Source organism: Astatotilapia calliptera, chromosome 19 (genome assembly GCF_964374335.1).
Source record: "Astatotilapia calliptera chromosome 19, fAstCal68.1, whole genome shotgun sequence".
Taxonomy (NCBI): domain Eukaryota; kingdom Metazoa; phylum Chordata; class Actinopteri; order Cichliformes; family Cichlidae; genus Astatotilapia; species Astatotilapia calliptera.
Window position 1 is genome coordinate 4,483,724 of NC_137440.1, and position 1,073 is coordinate 4,484,796.

The following is a 1,073-nucleotide window of genomic DNA, read 5'->3' on the forward strand; positions in this document are numbered from 1 at the left end:
AGCAGATAATAGATGGATACAGCCACTGTTACGTCACTCGTTTCTGGTGTTCACGTTTTAATTTCTCAGCTTTGAGACCGAGATGTTAGATGTTACTCTCTTCATGCCTCAGAGGTTTTGATTATATAGTTGAACTCAATCTGACTTGGAAGGAGTGGCATTTTTGGAGTTGCAACGAACGAAAATACATTTTATATAATCTTAATTTCTAAAAGACAACTGTTGGAGTCAAGCCAATATTTATTTTTAATTTTAATCAATTCAATGCAATTAGGTCTTATTTATAGAGCTCCAATTCAGAACAGCAATCACCTTGAGGTGCCCCAACCTGAACAATCAGACGACCCCCCTATGAGCATGCACTTGGTGAAAGTGGGAAAGAAAAACTCTCTTTACAGGAAGAAACCTCAAGGAGAACTGGGTGCAGGGAGGGGCAGCCATCTCCTGCGACTGTTTGGGGTTAAGGGGAGGGAGACAGGATGTAAGGCACATTGTGGAAGAAAGCCAGAGAATATTAATAACTCATGTTTAAATGCAGAGTCGTGTATAAACACACGGTGAAACGAGGTGAGTGAAGGATACATGCTCGGTGCATCGTGGGAAGTCACCAATTGGAGCATAAGCTCAGGGTCACCTGATCTATCCCTAACTATAAGCTTTATTAAAACCTCTACTTTTAAGATTAGGCTTAAAAGTAAAGAGAGTAAAGAGATTGTCTGTCTCCCGAATCTATACTGGTAACTGCTTCCTCAGAAGGGGGGGCTATACTAGCATCACTGGAATAGAAAGTTTGAAACACAGCCAATAGTGCTAAAAACAGGATATGCATTTATTGTTGCAGTGAACAAGTAGCACAATGACTCTGTTCTGTCACAGATCCACAAGATTATGACTACCTCTCTAATATGTTCTTAGTTGAATCAAATCTAAATCTATATCAGTATCTGGCACTGGGATGTCAACCGCAAAGCCATTAAATAATGAGAATAGTTCCAGCACAGCCTCTACTACTCTGGAATGGAGTGGCCTTTATATCTTTTCTAGTCTTTTCTAGTCTAGTCTTTGAGCTGTCG